This window comes from Paroedura picta, chromosome 1, assembly GCF_049243985.1.
Source record: "Paroedura picta isolate Pp20150507F chromosome 1, Ppicta_v3.0, whole genome shotgun sequence".
NCBI classification, from domain to species: Eukaryota; Metazoa; Chordata; class Lepidosauria; order Squamata; family Gekkonidae; genus Paroedura; species Paroedura picta.
The window spans coordinates 165440135-165462013 of NC_135369.1; the positions used below are offsets into that span (position 1 = coordinate 165440135).

The window sequence follows — 21879 nt, forward strand, 5'->3', positions numbered from 1 at the left end:
GACAAAGACCGTACTAGTGATATGGCAGACTTGGAGTCATCTGCCCTTCCTTGCCCTCTCTATGGGACAGAATTGGGGACATAATGGTTTTACCATCTCTATAAGGCAGATAGAGGATTTAATAGTTTTGCCGCATCTTGTTGTTTTTATTTGATGTATTTTTGTCTGTGGTTTAAATGGGTATTTTATTGGGGTTTTTATACAGACATTTGTAACTCGCCACAAGCCTTATGGGAGTGGCAGGTAAGAAGTTGAATGAATGAATGAATGAATGAATGAATGAATGAATGAATGAATGAATGAATGAATAGCCCACCACTCCCATGAGTGGCTCGTAGCAGATTACCACGTAATTATTCTTCAATAAAACCCCATTGAAACTCCCAGAACAAGCAAAATATCCAAGCAGTGCAAAAGTCCTGCTCTCCACCCAATCAGATGGGTTGACCCCCCCACTGCAGGATTATTTATTTATTTATTTATATACCACCCTCCCCCGAAGGCTATAGCCCACTGACCTGGCTCAGCCTGGCAGAAGGGGGGGCATGAACTCCTTCTGATATCTAGGTTGCAGTCTCCCTGTTGGCTGATGTTGGACTCAAGGAACAGAAAATCTTGGAACAATTTTAGTTTATTCACTGTCAGCCTTAAAGTTGTGTGATTCACCAGGAGTCATTATTGTTTTCTGGATGTTCAGCTGTAATCCTGCTTTGGCACTTTCTGCTTTAACCAGGAGGAGTCATTTCAGCTCTTTGCTATTTTCTGTCAGTGTGTGGTGTCATCTGCATATCTCAAACTGTAAATGTTCCTTCCACCAGTTTTCAGTCCACCTTCATCTATATATAGTCCGGCTTTCCTTATGATGTCTTCTGCATATAGATGGAACAGATAGGGAGATACAATACATTATTGTCTGGGATCTTTCCAATTGAAAATTATTCTGTTTTTCTGTATTCTGTCTTTAATCTGTCTTACTCAGATTGTAGGGCCCATTCCGCACACAAAGGATAATTCACTTTCAATGTGCTTTGGCAGCTGGATTTTGCTGTGCGGAACAGGAAAATCTACTTCTAAAGTGCATTGAAAGGGCATTATCTATTGTGTGCAGAATAGGCCCTGGTTGCATATCAAAACAATTAGCTGTTGTGGCACACCCAGTTCTTTTAAAACCACCCATGGCTTTTCATGATCCACACACAATTCATTCTAATTAGCATAAGCATTGTTAAGAGAAATTATCTACTTTGCCCAGTGTCTCCCTGAAATCCAGCAATCTGCTCTTCCACTAGGGTCACATACATGTGTGAAGTATTCCAGTCCTAAAAGATATGGTGGAGGATTTTTCCACTCTCTTTGCCTTACTGTGCCAAGTTTTAATTTACAGCAGTGGTGCCCAACCCCTGGTCCAGAGACCGGTCCCAGTCTATTGATCAGTCAGTGGCTCCTCCTTGTCCTCCTCCCTGGCAGCTCTCTCGGGGGCTGCCCTGCCACTCTGCCGCCGGTGCTCTCCATGGCTGGGGCTCCCCCTCGGCCTGGCACTGCGCAGCTGCTGCTGGCAGCGCCCCCCAGCGGGCGGCAGGAAGTCAGGAGCACCGGAGGGAAAGCAAGCGGAACAGGGGCTCAGGCGGCAGCGACGTCCCTCGGCAAAAGACTACACCCCCCCCCCCCGGGCCTCAGTAAAATTGTCAAGCGTTGACCGGTCCCCGGTGATAAAAAGGTTGGGGACTACAGCTTTACAGTCTACACACTCCCTGCATGATTGCTGCTCTCCATACTTCATCGTCCATTGAAGCATACCTGCCTCCGGATCCTCCTGCTTCCGCCTGCCTACCCTCCTTGTGTCATCAAATGTCCTTGCTTTGCCAGTCTGCTCTTCCTTGTGCTATGGTTCTTCGAGCTCAGTGGCGACAATACTGATTTTCCTATCAATTCTCTAATTATCTTTAGTGTAATCATTACTCCCAAAACAGTCCCTTTTGGAATTAATAACAAACACAAAAGAAATGTAACAAATTCCAATGTATAAGTTTATTAAAATGGCATATGGTTGGCTTCCAAATCCCACTCTCTCATACAATTCTAAAAAATTGGGAATTAGAGGAAAGGACCTGCAGTAATGGGTTTAAACCACGTGGAGAACGATATTGGCTAGATATCCAGAAAACATTTTTTCACAGTCCAAGTAGTTCAGCAGTGGAATCAGCTGCCTAAGGAGGTGGTGAGCTCCCCCTCATTGTCAGTCTTCAAGCAGCTGGACAGATACTTATCCTGGATACTTTAGGCTGATCCTGCATTAAGCAGGGGGTTGGACTAGATGGCCTGTGTGGCCCCTTCCAGCTATAGGATTCTCTGACTATGAATATAAGCAAAGAAAGCATTGTGGTTAATAGCTACTTCCAAATAATATAGCAAGTGCAGGCTGTTTATCATTAATGCAGCCAGAAGATTTTGGCTATGTCCTTTTTTAAAAATAAGGAAAATAGATAACTGAAAAGACGGAGCACATTTGTTTTCATTCCCGAACACATGCAGAGAAATAAATGACATTCCTAATGCCGAAAGACAGCAAAAGATGTTCTCACAGAGGGAAACAAAATTGTTGGGAGAAGTTTGGCCAAAGACTAAAGCAAGGAACAGAATGTTGAGGCATTGACAGACACTTTGACAGGCGTTTACAGTTGGACAAACCAAAGCTAAATATCCCCAATGGGTGTGGAGCATTGTGACAGGAAGGATGGGGACAAATTTCTGCAGGAGGATGGAAATCAATAGACTGATGCAAGATAGGGGGCGGAAATGGATGCAAACAGTGAGAGACAGAAGGGGCAAGACTGTAAAAAGAGGAGAGACGGAGACAATTCACAGCCCAGGAAAACAGAACGAGGCTGCAGCAGCAGAAAGTCATCAATAAGTGTCTGAGATAGGAGAGCAGAAATGAGTAATGTTCCCCACAAATGGAAGGAACTTGTAGGAAAGAAGCTTCATGGCAGATGTGCAAACATTCTGGTACAGGAAAAAAAGGTAACTATTTAGAAAGTGAATGTATACTCAACCAAGGAACAAAATTCTATATTGGGCATGCAGTTGCAAAAAATCAGAGGGGGGGGGAAACCACATTGATTGCAATGTTTACAGCCAAAGATTTCATGACCTATTAATTTACGATAGGTTAACATGTTCTAAATGTCAGAAATCAACAGAGTGCGTTTGAACTGGCTTCCCCATCTTTCCATCCACATATCCTGAAACAACTTCTGTGGGCAGCTCAGAAAGTTACGTTTTGGAGAGTGAGAGACTGGGAGAGTTGGTCCTTATATGCCACTTTTCTCTATCCAAAGGAGTCTCAAAGCGGCTTACAATCCCCTTCCCTTTCCTCTCCCCACAACAGACACCCTGTGAGGTGGGGGAGGCTGAGAGAGCCCTGATATTACTGCTCGATCAGAACAGCTTTATCAGTGCTGTGGTGAGCCCAAGGTCACCCAGCTGGCTGCATGTGGGGGAGCGCAGAATAAAACCCGGTTTGCCAGATTAGAAGTCCGCACTCCTAATCACTACACCAAGGTGGCTCACACCCCAAGTTGGCTCACCAAGCTGAAAACAGATAGTGGCCCTTGGTATTTGACTTATAACATAACCAATGTTTTGGATCTCACAAAAGCAGAAATGCAAGATTTGGAGGGAAGGGGAAGAGAGACTATGGTAGCCAAATTGAAGAATCCAACATTGAAACTTCACATGTTTTACTGCTTCTGCAAGCTCTTGTGCAACCAATTTCTGGCTCTAGAAAGTGCTAGAGGTTTCCCAAGATCTTGTGCAAGCAGGAGGCGGGGGGGGGGGGCTCTTCCATTGGTGCGTCTGCTCGGATACTGACGGGTGCGAACCGTACATGCCATCTGCGGTGCAATCCCTGCCAGCATTGCAAGACTGCATGCGATTTCTTTGTTCATGGCGTCTGGTTATTTTCTGAGTTGGGCTCAAGGACAATATTTTGACAAAGCATTTTCCACAGCAGCGTTGGAAGCAAATAAAGTGATAAGCCCTCTTTGCTTGAGCTAGTCGTGATAACACACGAAGATCAATCCATCGTGTAATAGCCCAGGGCCCATGCAAAAGCCTGTGTTTACGTAGGAAATGGCTCTAAGGTAGATGATTTAAAGACAGTTCATTTTAAAATGAAGCAAAGGTCATCAGGAACGAATGAAATAGAGAAAGACATTATTGTATTATGCACAGCAAATGCGTATCTTTGAGTGGACCCTGCTCTAAAAGTGTCGAACTTCACTCCGAGGAGCTGAATGCAAGCCCCTCAGACCCTGGGGAAACATTTTGAGAGAGAACCCACCCAACGGACTGCTGAAAAAAACAAATAGAGCTGCTTTTTAATCCCCGCTTTTCAGTACCCAAAGGAGACCCAAAGTGGCATACAACTACCTTCCCCTCGACTCCCCACAACAGACACCCTGCGTGGTGGCTAGGGTTGAGAGAGCTCCAAGAGAATTGTTCTATAAGAACAGCTCTTAAGAAAACCATGACTAGTCCAAGGTCCCTCAACTGGCTAGCTGCCTGTGGGGGAGAAGTGGGGAATCAAACCCTAAAATAAGGACCAGTGAAGAAGTGTACTTTGGGACTAGAGTTTCCCATAATAAACCTTGGAATACTTGTCCTATCTTACCAGGAAGGCTTGGAGACCAGAGAGAAGCCTTGCAATTTTGGAATTAGGAAGGAACTGTGCTCTTTTTTGTTTTGTTTTCTGAGTTCTCTGTTTCCCTCCCTGTGTTCTTAAAAGTCATTTTGTTAAAGTGGACTCTAATCCGTAGGGGCTTTCCGCACCGGGATCTTTGTAGCAAATTGGTTGCTGAATGAAAAATCGCCATTTAAAATAGTGGAATTCGTCGTTATGCATACCTGCCTTTGTAGTGGAATCCAGTTGCGTTTTGTAGCGTTTCCCACAGGCTTCCTGTCTCGGCAAAAATCGCTAGGAAGGAAGCGCTATTGCCAAGCTCGTCCCACCCCTGGCCGTCAAGCAGCCAATGGGCAGCCGTTAGCATGCTCACAAACAGCTCCTTTCCCTTTAAGAAAGTTAAAAAACAAAACAAAAACAGACCCATTGCAACGAATCTGTGTTGATTCGTTGCAACGGAGATACCCATCCAGCTGCCTGGTGTGTTTGAGCTGTCATTTCATCGTTGCCACGCTCCCTCCAAGTGAAAAAAAAAAAATCCCCCCCCTCTCACGGGCCCGATTTTTGGCTGAATGAATGTGTAAAAAATAAAGGGAAAATACATCAGCAAACGGGCTTTTCTGTTCTTTGTGCTTAGTGACTGAAGGGGAGGGACTGAAGCCGGGGAAGCCTCTAAACAGAAAGAGGCTCACTGGTGCGTTTATCCCCGCTCGCTCGGAGAAAAAATAAATGGCGATCGCTTTGCCGGAAGATCAGAGGATAGAGCCAGGGGGAGGGACTTTGTAGAAACCGCAACAATGTTAACGCACAGGTCTTTTTCGCTAGTGTTGCAGATTGGTTGCAGGAGTGTATCGCTTTCCAGAGGGTGAATCCACTTTTGGGGATTTCCCCGAAAGCGCTACAAGGAAGCGCTTTTTGCAGATCGGTTTCAGGTGTGTGGCAGATTGTCAACGACGTTGTGCATAACGGCAAATTAGTAGCGTTTTCAATTGGCAACCATTGTGCGATTTTGAAGGCGTGCGAAAAGCCCCCAAGAGAAGCCCTCAGCTATCTTCCAGCTATTCAGCCTATGCTACACATACAGGAAAGGCTGGGAGATAAAGGTAGTTCATGGTGATAAAGGTACTGCTAACCAGGCGGAATTGAAATTGCATCTAAAGGAAAACTGATATTTAACCTAAGAAGGATTAGTTAAGAAGATACAAAACACTGGTGACAGTAAAACGTATTAATTAAACGATTCTGAAATGAAGGCATTGCCATTGTGAAAATTGTTAAAATTATTACACTTATAAAATTCTGTTATAATATATATATTCCTGGGTCTTGTTTGCATTTGTTTAGGACTATATGACTTCCTCAGATGGGGAGATGGTAAAGTGCTTGTGAAATATTTTAGAGGCTTACAGTATTGTAATCTTATCTACCAAGATGTAGGTAACTGTTTGTGTAGAACAGTGGTTCTCAACTTGGGGGTCGGGACCTCTTTTGGGGGGTCGAACGACCCTTTCACAGGGGCCGTGGCAGGGCAAGCAGCCAAGGGGGCGACGCCACTGTTGCCGTTTCTCCTGCAGGCGCCCATGCTCAGCCACCGGCCGCTTCAGCAGTGCCTCCAGTGCAGTGCAGTTTCCCGCCAGGCGCTCCAGGTGGCGTCACAGCTCAGCGGGACAAGAGGCAGAACTGAACTGAGAAATCCCGGAAAAAAACTATTTATATACAGCCATGAACAATGGATATTCACACACTGGTCAGTTTCAGTTTAACTTCTGTGAAAGAACACATGCATAATTTTATGGTTGGGGGTCACCACAACATGAGGATATGTATTAAAGGGTCGCGGCATTAGGAAGGCTGAGAACCACTGGGGTAGATCTAAGCATAATATTAATTAAATATTGATAGACAATCTAAGCATAATATTAATTAGTCTAATATTGATTTCTGTAATCTATGCCTTATTAGGTCTATGTGTTTTTATTTTTACAATGATTTGTAAGGATTTTTTTTTAATAATTAAGTACCGCCATTTATTCTTTACAAGGCAGTATCTCTCATAAGTCTTTTTGTCAAACTCTCAATGAAAGTTAAAATAGCTTTAAAGTTCCTTCACTGAAATTCTTTTATCGCTATGATTCCTGTTGCGTTTAACGTGCAATCGCTGGCATTCTTGTCTATACTGGATTCCCGAGGTGGGCCACAAAAGTTTCATTTTTGCCCAAGTCATGTTTGCTACGTCTAAGCTCTTCTGCAGCTCCTAACTTGAAAAGGATCACAATTGACTTTCTAGCAGATTTGCGTTTCACATATAATATATTCATGCACTGAATAATGTATGATAGCCCTTAATGGTCTGTTTCTTGTTGTTAATGGTAATCTTATAAACCAGTCGCACTACATTTTATGGCAGATTGAAAGCTATTTTCTCTATGCTTACTTTACATATTCTCCTAATTAAGGTAGACAAAAATGCATTTTTGGACCTGAAGAAAGCCATTTCTTTTCGGCAATCTGCATTTATAAAGTGAATTAGCTCGTTTCAATCACATGCAACCTCTAATTTAAAGTTGTTGCCAGCACTGAGTATTATCATAAAAGATCTCACAAAAAAAGAGGGAAAGAACGGCTCAGATAAAATGTAATCCTTAAGGTGACAGTTTAGAGTTAAGAACTCTGTTCTCCGTTACACGTTCTCCCTGCCCTCCCCTTAAAAGAAGAGACAATGTCTGGCTGAACATTTTAAGATGAAAATCCAATTCTTCGCATTTAAAGCATCGTTTTTATTTATTTATTTATATTTATTTATTACATTTATATACCACCCTCCATAATGGCAGAAAGTGAAGAGGAACTAAAGAGCCTGTTGATGCGGGTGAAGGAGGAGAGTGCCAAAGTTGGCTTGAAACTCAACATCAAGAAAACAAAGATCATGGCATCCGGCCCTCTCCATTCCTGGCAAATAGAAGGGGAAGAAATGGAGATAGTGACAGATTTTATTTTCCTGGGCTCCAAGGTCACTGCAGATGGGGACTGCAGCAAAGAAATTAAAAGACGCTTGCTCCTGGGGAGGAAAGCTATGGCAAATCTAGACAGCATCCTAAAAAGCAGAGACATCACCCTGCCAACAAAAGTGCGTTTAGTCAAGGCTATGGTCTTCCCAGTTGCTAAGTATGGCTGCGAAAGTTGGACCATAAGGAAGGCCGAGCGTCAAAGAATTGAGGCTTTTGAACTCTGGTGCTGGAGAAGACTCTTGCGAGTCCCTTGGACTGCAAGGCGAACAAACCAGTCAGTCCTAGAGGAGATCAGCCCTGACTGCTCTTTAGAAGGCCAGATCCTGAAGATGAAACTCAAATATTTTGGCCACCTCATGAGAAGGAAGGACTCCCTGGAGAAGAGCCTGATGCTGGGAGAGATCGAGGGCAAAAGAAGAAGGGGACGACAGAGAATGAGGTGGCTGGATGGAGTCACTGAAGCAGTCGGTGCAAACTTAAATGGACTCCGGGGAATGGGAGAGGACAGGAAGGCCTGGAGGATCATTGTCCATGGGGTCGCGATGGGTCGGACACGACTTCGCACATAACAACAACAACATATCACCCTCCCCGAAGGCTCAGGTTTAACTCCATATATAATAACATCTTTAACCCGCTCCTAGCGGAGCGGATTAAATAATTGAGAAAGGCCTAGGAAGGGCTGCCTGCTGTTGTCCTCGCACCGTCTCCAGCCTCTGAAAAGCCTGGCCCCGGCCCACACGGGCGGAACCGGCCCACGCTGCCACCCACCGTCGCTGCACATGGCGCCGGCGGTGTGAGTCGGTGCGAGGATGACGGCGGCCGGGCCTTCCTGGGTGGGCGGCGCTGCAGCGAGCAGCCGCCCGGAAGGCAAAGGGGGTAATGGTGGCGTGCGGGCGCATTCGGCCGAGGTGGAATGGGGGCAGATCGGCAGGGGGAAGAATAACATTCTAACATTGAACAATCTAACAGGCCCATGTTTGGTCAGATCTGTCACATGAGTACAAGGGAGGGAGGATTGGGGGCCTCAACTAAACGCCTGGTGGAAGAGCTCCCTTTTGCAGGCCCTGTCAACCTTACCTACCTCTCAGGATTCTTGTTGTGAGGGTAAAATGGAAGAATGATGTAAATTGATTTCTGTTCCCACTGAGGAAAAAGTGGGATATAAATGAAATGAATAAAAATGAATGAATGAAGTAGAGACGTGTAACACCCTATTTCATTTCAGCAGCAAGAGCAGCCCTGGGTAGGACTGCTAACTTTGGGTTGGGAAATACCTGAAGACTTTGGGGGTGGGATTTGGGGTAGGGAAAGATCCCATTGAAGGATCATGCATGGAGTCCACCCTCCAAAACACCCATTTTCTCCAGGGGAATCAAACTCTGTTGCCTGGGGATGTACTACAATTCCAGGTGAGCTACAGGTCCCAGCTAGGGACAGGCATTCCTAGGTCTGTGTTCCTGCTCCACGGAAAACAATGGGGCTCTTCTGTTTACCTCTCCTTCTCCTTCCTAGGAAGTAGTCCACTGTGAACCGCACCAACATATAATTGACAGTTCTTCTTGACATGAGATGACCCCTGCAGGGAGAACAACCAGTATTATAAAATTAAGAAAAGATAGCAAATATACAGCTACGAGGGAGGAACTGAACATGTTGACATAGCTCTAAAATATAGTACAGAATTCATTTAAAATATAAACATTCACCCAAATAAAATCTGTATGCAACATGCAGCCAAATTAGTCACAGCCCTGACAATAAGAGCAGTTTAGAAAATGGCCTTTAAGCGGGGGGGGGGGGGGGGGAGGGATTGGTGGTGTATGTTGAATACAAACCTGTGAGGAAACAAAGTGAGATAGTATTAACTGTTCTCTTTCAACATGCCAGCTTCAGCTGCTTTAAAAACATTTTGTTTTGCATGGTGTTTCTATTTAAAAGTAGTGCGCCATAGAAAAGGCACAATGCTTTGGCTGGCTCAATTATAATATGCACAATTGCTCTGATTCTTGCTCTAAGTCTATCACTGTGCTTTAAAAGGGGAAAAAAAAATAAGAGGGCTTCAAGTGCCAAATCACAGGACAAGATGGATTTTTTAAAAACATTATGTGCTCTGCATCATGGAGTACAAGCTCTGGATGTTGAATAGGCAGCAGGCGACAATTGAAGACACCCATGTCACAGTCTTGTAAAAAAAAAAAACAATCATTCTTGGAGTCCAAATCTTTCATGATCTTCGGACAAGACGATCTTTAAGACGACAGCACAGTGAAAGAATTCAGGGTAGTTAATTCCTTTGGAAACCAAACAGGACCGAAAACATATTTCAAAGGCCTGCATTTCTGGTAGGAGAGATCACGTTTATTATTCTAGAAGGAAAAAATCAAGTCTATTATGCAATCCTATGCAATTAATTCAGCCAGAGCATATTGAAATTAATGTGTTTTGGAGGGCATAACTTTGCATCGGATTGTTGTATTACCTGCTCTAAATGTTTAAGGTAAAGGTAAAGGTATCCCCTGTGCAAGCACTGGGTCATGTCTGACACTTGGGGTGACGCCCTCTAGCGTTTTCATGGCAGACTCAATACGGGGTGGTTTGCCAGTGCCTTCCCCAGTCATTACCGTTTAGCCCCCAGCAAGCTGGATACTCATTTTACCGACCTCGGAAGGATGGAAGGCCGAGTCAACCTTGAGCCGGCTGCTGGGATTGAACTCCCAGCCTCATGGGCAGAACTTCAGACTGCATGTCTGCTGCCTTACCACTCTGTGCCACAAGAGGCTCTCTTCATTACTTACTTCATAAAGGTGAGATACTTTGGTCTAACGTGAAAGATCGGGGCACATAAGCAGTTGTTCTCTGCTGCTTTGCCAACGTGAATATCAAAACACTAACACTACAGATGAACTTTCTAAAGAATATCCATGATAAGAAGAGGAAGAGGACCAAAGAGTCATTCAATGGGACCACCAGAAGATGGACGGATCTCCAATCATGCCTCATCTCCAGCTGCAGTCTAATATTGTCTCCTAAAATGCTACTTCTGAAAGACTGGAGATCTCAAGGGACTTCATTTCAGGAGGCATTTTGGGCTTTAATGGGAGGGAAGAGAGGAGAAAGTCAGTGGTGCTCAAGAGTGGATCTGTTATGTGTGGCTGGACCCCACTCAATAGATAGGCATATTTTCCCAAACAACCAGTGGCACCCCTCAACCATCTAGGCTTATGGCAAAGCCAGACACTGTGTCCATATGCCAAGCCCCAGCTGGGCCAGACTCCATCTTCTCTACAGCTTGTTCTAAGCCACAGAATCGACGTGACAGCTGAAGTCTGAGACACATCCTGCCCTCCTCCCCTCCTCCCTATTGTATTGCTGATCAAGTGGCCAGCAAAGCAAAGTTTGTCTTCTCACCTGTGATTCATCCTAAACCAATCTGCCAGGAGAATTCACTCCCTGCCCCAAAGCTAGACCTATTGAGACATGATGGTTTACTTTCTTTAAGCCCATCAGCATCCATCTCTGGACCCAGCCAGGCCATTTCCCAAATTCTCACTCATGGAAAATTCCATCATGCGTCTACCATGCCTCGATCACGCCCACACCATGTGCCAAGCATGACCCCTCCTCTCAAATGAAATGAAAAATGCAATGGAAATCTGTTATGGAAGTGAACGTCGACTGGATAGAGGGAAACGAGCTGTGAACCTCCAGGAGGCTGAGTACGAAGTGCACACATCACTATTCAGCCATACGCCATACAGTACAGCCGCAGACCGCAAGCATAACGCTCCAGCGTTGCATCACAGCTAGGGTTGGGAGCTTCGGTGCGCTTCGGTCGCTTCAGCGATCATGGAAGCCTAAAGCCGCCAGCACCATGGTGTGGAGGGGGGGCGGTGCCAGCAGCAGAGCTCTGCACCTGTGTGTGGGCGCCACCCCTCCCCTCCGTGGCGCTGGCCAGCTCGGGCTCCCGTGATAGCTGAAGCACCCAACTCTAATCCCAGTATCTCCAGTATTTTTCAGGCTATTTCAAAACTTGTCGGAAAAACCCACAAAGTTTCAATGTTTGATGTTTTCCCATAGATCTTACATGTCAATCTGATTCTCCCACTTTTTTAAACAATGTACCCAAGCCTCTTGTGGCGCAGAGTGGTAAGGCAGCGATATGCTGTCTGAATCTGTCTGCCCATGAGGTTGGGAGTTCAATCCCAGCAAGAAAACGCTAGAGGGCGTCACCCCAAGGGTCAGACATGACTCGGTGCTTGCACAGGGGATACCTTTACCTTTACCTTTACCCAAGCCTGGATTGATAACTGACATAAACCGGTAGACACAAGATAGTTTGCTTTTAAAAGTAAAAGGCAAAGGTAAAGGTATCCCCTGTGCAAGCACCGGGTCATGTCTGACTGTTGGGGCGACGCCCTCTAGCGTTTTCATGGCAGACTCAATACGGGGTGGTTTGCCAGTGCCTTCCCCAGTCATTACCGTTTACCCACCCAGCAAGCTGGGTACTCATTTTACCGACCTCGGAAGGATGGAAGGCTGAGTCAACCTTGAGCCGGCTGCTGGGATTGAACCCCCAGCCTCATGGGCAAAGCTTTCAGACAGCTGCCTTACCACTCTGCGCCACAAGAGGCTCTTTTAAAAGTAAACAGGAGCATAACTGAGGTAAATCTTTAAATTTGACCCAGGAGTTGTGGAGTATTAGGCTTCATGCCTCAGAAAAATCTCTCTGATTTTTTACATTTCCATGCAGCTCTCTGATGCAGTGTTACTCTCCAGGCCAAACACCTTTGTATGCACCATTCCCATGTCCTCAGATCTTTAATCCAGATTCCTGTTAAATTAACCTGTCACAAACCCAGCTTCTTCTGACTAACCATCTATTCTTGTTAGATCTTACCTTTTTCCAATACACGGCTCCTATCAGTTGATTCATAGAACTGTTCTGATTGGTTCCTCTGGAGTATGTTTCTGTGCTCTACCTGTCACAGGCAGCACATCATGTTCAACCAATATTTCAGTCAAGCTTTGGCCGAGGCCTGATTTTGATCACTAGGTCTGACAATTCCCTCATATGGATTTGCTCCTGCAAAATGGAAATAAATGTTATGGATGTTAAGATAAACGAAAGCTACTTATCTAAGTAGGAATCTTGAGCAAGTCCTAGGTGTATTTTTTCAAAAGCATTTCTGATAATAATAACAATAATAACATTATTAACAATAATAAATTTGTTTTTATAGCCCCCCCTTCCCAGTTGACTCATTGATAGGATGTAAATGTATCTGATCTATTGAGAAATCAATCAAATAAATCTTTATTTTGTATCCCACCCTTCCAGTACAGTTCCGGATGGGTAAACAACATCATAAAAACAATAATTAGAATGAAGAAAGTAGCATTCAAGTTTCCCCCAACTAATATCATACTAGACACAGGTGGTTCTACTCTTACCCCCTTGTCTGGTATGATATTAATTGGGGGAAACTAGAATGCTAGTTTTTTAAATTTCCGGGGTTCTCTCATATTGATATGTCCCTGGACAAAGAAAATTTATTCATTTATTCAATTATTCATTTATTCATTATATTTATATACCGCTCTCCCTGGAGGCTCAAAATAAACATTAAGGACATTAAGATAAATGAAAGCTGCTTATAAGTCTTGAGAAAGTCATATTAGTAGTTTTTCTAAAGCACTTCTGATCATCATCATATTAACTTAATTTTTAAAGCCTGCCCTTCCCAGTTGGCTCAGGGAGAGGATGTAAATATATGTGATCTTTTGAGACATCAATTAATAATTGACACTTCTTTCTTACAGATGGCTGGCTATAGTCCCATCCAAGTAAATCCCCGAGAGACCAGCTGGCTAGGTTGACTGTAATTCTCAGTGTGGCCCCCTGGAAGTCCATGTTTTTTTCATGGAAGTTCTTCAGTTTGTGGATATCACTTCACAAATCACAAACCGGCCAAAATCCCTGACAAACTTTAGTTTGTCAGCTGGTTTGTTCCTTTCTCTATTCAGGGCCATTTCCAGGATTGTTTTGGAATTTGAGGGAGAACTTATTCTGGCTTGGCCTGGCAGCACCAGCAGGCAGCTTGATGCTACATCAGTGGTCCCCAACCTGCAGGCCATGGCCCGGTGCCGGGCTGTGAAGGCCTTGGTGCCGGGCCGCGGCTCCCTCTCCCCGCCCCCCCCCCCGCAGTAAAAAACTTCCCAGGCCGCAAGCTTGCGGCCCGGGAAGCTTCTTACTGCGGGAGGAGAGGGGGAGAGGGAATCAAGGCCAAGGCAGGGGGGATGAGCGCTTTCTCGTGCAAAAAGGTCTCCTCGGAGGCAGAAGCGGCAGTGGCTCGGCGGGGGCCGGTGTCGCGAAGCAGGCAGTCCCCTGGGGCCTCGAGAGTCCTCACGGTGGCCAGGTGAGGAGGGCCATCCTGCGGGGCGCCATCGGGCTCCTCTTCGGCCTGCCTGCGGACCGACAGCCATTCCCCTTGGAAGAGGCCCAGGCAGTGCAAGCAGCCGTGGCTCACCCAGAGCGTCTCAGCGGGCGCGCTGCCGGCGTCCCAGGGCGCAAGGGGCCTCCGCTTGGCCCGCTCCCACCGCTCGCCCGGGCGTGCCCAGCTCGACACCAGAGGTGGAGGCAGGGAAGGCTCCTTCTTGTCCCCGCCGCAGGCGCCCCGCAGCTCAGTCACGGCCAAGCGGGTGCCGGCGCCCAGCAAGCCCTGCAGCGTCGGCCGGGCCTCCAGCACCAGCAGCCCAGAGCCCGGCAGGCTTTCTCCGCGAAAGTGCCGCGCATGCTTGATGCGCGGCATTCGCGGGCGGGCAGTTGCCCTGCCGGTCCCCAGCCTCCAAAAGGTTGGGGACCACTGTGCTACATGACTTGCATGACTCACCCAGGCCTGGCAGCTTGTTCAACAGCAGGCCTCTCACACAAAATGAAGTGTGGTGTAGCAGTTAGAGTTTCCAGGCTCAAATCCCCACTCTGCCATGGAAGCTCATTGGGTGACCCAATCGGCATCACACACTCTCAGTCTAATCTACATCACAGGATTGTTGTGAGGAAAATGTAGGAGAAGAGAATGATGTAAGCTACTCTGGGTTCCCATTGTGGAGAAAGAAAGTGGAGTATATAAATGACAAATGTAGCTGAAAACGAGGAGGCAAAGATAAAGATGCTTGCTTGGGTGGGTGGGTAGAAGAAAAGGAAGCAAGGAAAGGGGAAGATATGAGATCAAGCAAAGAGGAAAGAGTGTGGAAAGAGGGATCCAGGGGGAAATGAGGTGCTCCCCACATGTGGGCTCACTACTGATCTGAACACAATGGAAAAATGGGCAAATGAGAACAAGATGCAATTTAATAAAGATAAGTGTAAAGTTCTGCAGCTGGGTCAGAAAAATGAAAAGCATGCCTACTGTATGGGGGATACGCTTCTAGGTAGCACTGTGTGTGAACGAGACCTTGGGGTACTTGTGGATTGTAAGCTAAACATGAGCAGGCAGTGTGATGCAGCGGTAAAAAAGGCAAATGTCATTTTGGGCTGTATCAACAGGGGCATCACATCAAAATCACAAGATGTCATAGTCCCATTGTATACAGCACTGGTCAGACCACACCTGGAGTACTGTGTGCAGTTCTGGAGGCCTCACTTCAAGAAGGACGTAGATAAAATTGAAAGGGTACAGAGGAGAGCAACGAGGATGATCTGAGGCCAAGGGACCAAGCCCTATGAAGATAGGTTGAGGGACTTGGGAATGTTCAGCCTGGAGAAAAGGAGGTTGAGAGGGGACATGATAGCCCTCTTTAAGTATTTGAAAGGTTGACACTTGGAGGAGGGCAGGATGCTGTTTCTGCTGGCTGCAGAGGAGAGGACACGCAGTAATGGGTTTAAACTTCCAGTACAACGATATAGGCTAGATATCAGGGGGAAAAATTTCACAGTCAGAGTAGTTCAGCAGTGGAATAGGCTGCCTAAGGAGGTGGTGAGCTCCCCCTCACTGGCAGTCTTCAAGCAAAGGTTGGATACATACTTTTCTTGGATGCTTTAGGATGCTTTGGGCTGATCCTGCGTAGAGCAGGGGATTGGACTAGATGGCCTGTATGGCCCCTTCCAACTCTGTGATTCTACTGTACAATTGAGCCTCACCCAGTCCAGCAGCCAAAACTGTGGCAAGTTAGCCCAAAAAGAAACTGCCAGGGGAGAGAAGGAAAGAGTCAAAGAAGAATAGTTGGTTTTTACACCCCGATTTTCACTACCCAAAGGAGTCTCAAAATGGCTTCCTCTCCCCACAACAGACACCCTGTGAAGCAAGTGGGACTTAGAGAGCACAGAGAAGACTGGGACTGGCTGAAAGCCACCCAGGTAGCTCCATGTGCAGGAAGAGTTTTCTGTAAACGAAAACAAGGAAGCAGATAAAGTTAAGAAGATGAGGAATCCAGAAAGGGGGCTTTTAGGAAAGGAAAAGAGCAAATAGTAGGAGAGGGAAAAAGTGTAGGCTCTTGTAAATCCTTGTTTCTTATGAGATGTTGACTCAATGCTCCAACTTACTTTCTGAAAATTGAAACCCAAGGAACACCTTGAATGGGATACCTGAAGCCTTCTTCACACTCTTGGGGAGGCTGTTTGTTTTCTTGCCTCTTCAGCTTTTACTTTTATATTAGATGCTGTGACCTTCTGGAGCAGCTAAGCAGGGCAACGAGGGACCGCAATGGGACTGCTAAACCTAAAATGCCCCAGAGCGATACTAGAGGTTTTGATTGTTTAACAGCAGTTGCACTATTACTTCCTAGTTTTCCAAAACTAACCTTAAAAAGGAATCAAAGCAATCCCAAAGGATCCATACGCGGCTGAAATTATTTTCTTAGAAGCGTTTGCACAACCATGGGGTTATTCTGGAAAAAAACAAAAACAAAACATTATTATGTTGAAGCAATAATAATGAACAACTTCTCACCACTTATGAATGTCGCTTTAAAAGAGAAAATGAGCTTTTTTTCTTAATTAGCTGCAGGTTCTTGCAGACATTACACTTAATTAGGCACATGCAATATACAAGTTACACCCCTACAGCCAAACATTAAACTGTAACAGAACCCGGAATCTTAATGCTTCCTTCATAATTGTTCTTTATAACACTTGGTACACACTTCGCACATAGTTTTTAATGTTTTCGTCGGAATTATCGCCATCTATTATCGGTACGCTGCCAATCATGGAGCTGAATCACCACCAGTTGAACACAGTTCCTAACTGCATCACTGAGATGGGAGGGAAGAATGGAAGACAAGAACCAGTTTAATGAAAGTGGTAGTTTGAGAGGGTGGCCTCTATGACTCCATATCCCTGCTGGGTTCCCTTCTTGCCCAAAATCTGCCATCCCCAGGCTCCGCCCCTAAATTCCCAGGAATTTTACTAATTCAGAGTTGGCCATTTTATCTCTCCCTCATTACTCCAGTTTGGTGTAGTGGTTAGGAGTGCGGACTTCTAATCTGGCGAGCCAGGTTCGATTCTGCACTCCCCCACATGCAGCCAGCTGGGTGACTTTGGGCTCGCCACAGCACTGATAAAACTGTTCTGACCAGGCAGTGATATCAGGGCTCTCTCAGCCTCACCCACCTCACAGGGTGTCTGTTGTGGGGAGAGGAAAGGGAAGGTGACTGTAAGCCGCTTTGAGCCTCCTTCGGGTAGGGGAAAGCGGCATATAAGAACCAACTCTTCTTCTTCTTCCTCTGAGACCTGCAGGAAAAAACTTTAGTCTTCACCCTCTATCACAGTGTTTCTCAACCTGGGTGTCGGGACCCCTTTGGGGGTTGAATGACCCTTTCACAGGGGCCACGGCAAGGGGAGCAGCTTGGTGTGGGGGGGGCACCATCCATACAACAGCCTTGCGGAGTAGATCGAGATAGAACATTCATCTGTTTGGAACATCAGAAAAGAGTGAAATCAGCATGGTGGGACAAGTGGCAGAACTGAACTTAGAACCCCCAGGGGGGGAAAAAAAACAATTTATATACAATCATGAACAATGGATCTTCACGCCATTGGTCAGTTTTGGTTTAATTTCTGTGAAAGAACACTTGCATACTTTTATGGTTGGGGGGTCACCACAGCATGAGGAACTGGATTAAAGGGTCGCCCATTAGCAATGTTGAGAACCACTGCTCTAGCAGACAGATTTCTCCCTAAAAACCTACCTGCATAAGCATGAAAATAAGTTAGCAATCAGTGACATTTCTGGGCTGGATTCAGGAACTGAGCTCAGTAAATATCCATTTTCACCACAGGCTTCTTTGTTCTACACCCAAGATCATTTCTAAAAGGAAGGAGGAAACAGCAGGTCAGAGAAATGAAACTGTGCTTCGTCCCACAGTCACTTTCAGCATTTTTCTTTAAAACTGACTGCTAAAGACTAAAAGGAAACTTCAGTTGCAAAGCAGGGATTCAGACAGGTCTCCCAGATCCTAGTTTGACACACTAAATAGGATTCCACATGAGCTCTATCCTGTGCCTTTCCCCAGGCATGAACGCAGTTTATAGCCCATAACTAAAAACACCAAACAGCAATAAAAGCAGCATTTCCACACCACAGCGTGGTGTAGTGAGTAAAAGTGGCAGCTTCTAACACAGCAAGCCAAGTTTGATTCCTTGTGCCTCCACATACAGCTGGCTGGGTGACCTTGGGCTCATCACAGCTCTGGTAGTGTTGTCCTCTCAGCCTCACCTCCCTCACAGGGTGTCTGTTGTGGGGAGAGGAAGGGAAGGCGGTTGTAAGTTGCTTTAAGACTCCTTCAGGCAGTGAAACGTGGGGTTAGCCCAACTCTTCTTTGCCTTCTAAAATGCCTGCAACTTGTGTCTGTTACATGAAAAGATTTTTCAGTTATGTGAGGAGCAAACGTAAAGTAAAGGAGGCAATAGGCCCACTGTTGGGTGCAGATGGACAAACTCTAACGGAAGATGCAGAGAAAGCAGAAAGGCTTAGTGCCTATTTTACATCTGTTTTTCCCCACAGGTCAAAGTGTTTAGGCACATCTAGAGATGGCCATAGCCAAAGGACAGTGTCTGGGTGGCAGGTTAACATGGATAGAGAGGTTGTCGAGAGGCATTTAGCTGCACTGGATGAGTTCAAATCCCCTGGTCCGGATGAAATGCACCCGAGAGTACTCAAAGAACTTTCCAGAGAACTTGCACAGCCCTTGTCCATCATCTTCGGAACCTCTTTAAGGACTGGAGATGTCCCGGGGGACTGGAAGAGAGCAAATGTTATTCCGATCTTCAAAAAAGGGAGGAAGGATGACCCGGGAAACTACAGACCAGTGAGTCTGACCTCTGTTGTGGGGAAGATAATGGAGCAGATATTAAAGGGAGCGATCTGCAAACATCTGGAGGACAATTTGGTGATCCAAGGAAGTCAGCATGGATTTGTCTCCAACAGGTCCTGCCAGACCAACCTGGTTTCCTTTTTTGACCAAGTAACAGGTTTCCTGGATCGGGGAAATTCGGTTGATGTCATTTACTTGGATTTTAGTAAAGCTTTTGACAAGGTTCCCCATGATGTTCTGATGGATAAATTGAAGGACTGCAATCTGGATTTTCAGATAGTCAAATGGATAGGGAATTGGTTAGAGAACCGCACTCAAAGAGTTGTTGTCAATGGTGTTTCATCAGACTGGAGAGAGGTGAGTAGCGGGGTACCTCAGGGCTCGGTGCTAGGCCCAGTACTTTTTAACATATTTATTAATGATCTAGATGAGGGGGTGGAGGGACTACTCATCAAGTTTGCAGATGACACCAAATTGGGAGGACTGGCAAATACTCCGGAAGATAGAGAGAGAGTTCAACGAGATCTGAACACAATGGAAAAATGGGCAAATGAGGACAAGATGCAATTTAATAAAGATAAGTGTAAAGTTCTGCATCTGGGTCAGAAAAATGAAAAGCATGCCTACTGGATGGGGGATACGCTTCTAGGTAACACTGTGTGTGAACGAGACCTTGGAGTACTTGTGGATTGTAAACTAAACATGAGCAGGCAGTGTGATGCAGCGGTAAAAAAGGCAAATGCCATTTTGGGCTGTATCAACAGAGGCATCACATCAAAATCACAAGATGTCGTAGTCCCATTGTATACGGCACTGGTCAGACCACACCTGGAGTACTGTGTGCAGTTCTGGAGGCCTCACTTCAAGAAGGACGTAGATAAAATTGAAAGGGTACAGAGGAGAGCGACGAAGATGATCTGGGGCCAAGGGACCAAGCCCTATGAAGATAGGTTGAGGGACTTGGGAATGTTCAGCCTGGAGAAAAGGAGGTTGAGAGGGGACATGATAGCCCTCTTTAAGTATTTGAAAGGTTGACACTTGGAGGAGGGCAGGATGCTGTTTCCGTTGGCTGCAGAGGAGAGGACATGCAGTAATGGGTTTAAACTTCAAGTACAACGATATAGGCTAGATATCAGGAAAAAGTTTTTCACAGTCAGAGTAGTTCAGCAGTGGAATAGGCTGCCTAAGGAGGTGGTGAGCTCCCCCTCACTGGCAGTCTTCAAGCAAAGGCTGGATACACACTTTTCTTGGATGCTTTAGGATGCTTAGGGCTGATCCTGCGTTGAGCAGGGGGTTGGACTAGATGGCCTGCATGGCCCCTTCCAACTCTATGGTTCTATGATTCTATGCCATCGAATTGCTTCCAATGTATGGCAACCCACCGAATGAATGACCTCTGAAACATCTTATCATCAGTGGCTTTGCTTGCACTCCATTCAATGTTCTGCTGAATAAAACCACCATACAGTACTTCCTCAGGGCGTCAAAGGGGAGTTTATCCTATCAACCACTGAGAAAGGAGGAGCCCTCACTGATGCTTGGTGAGCCACCATGAATGAGGGAACATCCAGAAGGTGACAAGCTGAAGACTGTGGCATGCACATGAGGACATCTAATTCTTTAGTTGTGCTTAAACCAATAAATCTCAAGTCATTTTGAAGTTCTGCCAGCATTTGTTCTTTTTTGTTACATTTTATTAATATATCTGATAGGCTTCATTTTTAAATGAAACAGGCAACTTTCCGTATCCTGGTAACAGCATGGACATTCCGATGTAGCACCTTGGGCATCGATGCTCCATGGTGCATGCTCTCAAGCACCGACTGCTGTTTCCTAGCGTCTCGGATACGGTTAAATCTTCCAGTGGCCAATGCTTGATGTCAAGCCTTGGGTGAGTATTCACCAGAGACTCACACGAGAAAATTGGCTGGAGTTTTAAGGGGAGGTCTGCATTTCTGTTCCCGCCGAGATCTGGAATGGGTTCTCGCTTTCTTGAATTCTGCTCATCTGTCACACATTCATGTGGCATCATGCAATCCCGCTAATAGACAGCAATTAAACATTTAAAAGAAGGAAGAAACAGGCAAGTAAATGGCAGGAGCACAAGCGTGACAATTCGGAAGCCATAATGAATTATATTCCACCAGACAAATCCATGGCAATTTAAAAATACATGACTGAAAGAAGGGATGAGGGATGCTATTTACTGAGCAGTGCATTGTCAGTCGTAAAAGAATTTGCAGCCCACTGCCCCATTGGCTTCTGACTGCTTGGGCCCGTTGGGGGCTCCATTCACAGAGCTGGTTGGGGATCCAAATGACTGCTTGCTCCCCAGGCCTAGTCTGCACACAAAGGATAATGCACTTTCAATGTGCTTTGGCAGCTGGATTTTCCAGTGCAGAACAGGAGAATCTACTTCTAAAGTGCATTGAAAGTGCATTATCTATTGTGTGCAGACTTGGCCCCATTTGAATCTGTTCATTTGCCAAGATGTACTTCATGGGACAAGGCAGGTGGTGACTAGGGTTACACCTAAGCAATGCCTTCCCTGAACACCCAATAATGTATAAATTTCATCTGGTGCCTTCTCCTTCAATGTCTGGGTGCCACACAAACAATTCTTCCTGTGTTGCTAGGCACTTGGTCAGATTTGTGAAAGGTGTGTGTGGAGGGGGGGGTTTGCTCTCTTTAAGAATTTGAAAGGAGGTCACCTGGAGGAGAGCAGGGAACAGTTCATGTTAGAAGCAGAGGATAGGACTCACAGTAATGGGTTTCAACTAAGCATAGAATGGTACTGGCTAGATATTGGGGTGGGAATCACAGTCAGAGTAGTTCAGCAGTGGAATAGGCTGCCCAAGGAGGTGGTGAGCTCCC

General features: G+C 45.8%; 1 long non-coding RNA gene across 1 annotated transcript; it reads right to left on the reverse strand.

Annotated features, from left to right (window-relative positions):
• Positions 1-645: 645 nt before the first annotated feature.
• On the reverse strand, positions 646-16576 carry LOC143819929 (uncharacterized). The gene is made up of 4 exons (XR_013225178.1): positions 16492-16576; positions 12590-12775; positions 9186-9268; positions 646-869 (listed from the first exon to the last, which is right to left on the reverse strand). It is a non-coding gene; the product is annotated as an uncharacterized LOC143819929 (long non-coding RNA).
• Between the last annotated feature and the right edge of the window lie 5303 nt (positions 16577-21879).